The sequence below is a fragment of the Penaeus monodon genome, chromosome 32, assembly GCF_015228065.2.
Source record: "Penaeus monodon isolate SGIC_2016 chromosome 32, NSTDA_Pmon_1, whole genome shotgun sequence".
In the NCBI taxonomy this organism is placed as follows: domain Eukaryota; kingdom Metazoa; phylum Arthropoda; class Malacostraca; order Decapoda; family Penaeidae; genus Penaeus; species Penaeus monodon.
The window spans coordinates 23,823,622-23,824,161 of record NC_051417.1 but is presented as its reverse complement, the minus strand read 5'-3'; positions in this window follow the sequence as shown (position 1 = coordinate 23,824,161).

Genomic DNA, 540 nt, shown 5'->3' with positions numbered 1-540 from the left:
GTTCCGCCTGTCTACGGGATTGTATGTACTTTAGTGTTATACGTATCAGGTAATATAATGAAAAAAAATCACAATTTTAGTTGAAGTTCGTGTATAAAAAAAACTCTTTTCGTCGTAAAGTATAAATGAACCAAAACATGTATTTTCAAATAAACATTGAAGATGGAGTTTCTTATTTATTCCACACCAAATGAAATCTGTAAATAAATAAATCTGTAAACATGAGAAAATAGGTACTTACAATAGGTATTTATACAAATGCGTTTTAATCCCTTAATATTTTTTAGTACCTTCCTTTTGCAGTATTAGTACTATTTTTGTTCTTTTTGTATGATATCTACAAATATAATATGAAGTGATATAGTTCACTTATTGGTTATTAATGTATCAATGGCCTACCTTTTTTTTTTTTACACTGAAGTATATGTCTGAAAGAAAATATTTTTACTTTAGACGTAAGTGCGTTAGCAGCGGTGCAACAAATCACACACTTATCCAATCATACAATTATCAAATATGTCACAAGGCATAGCACAGAAT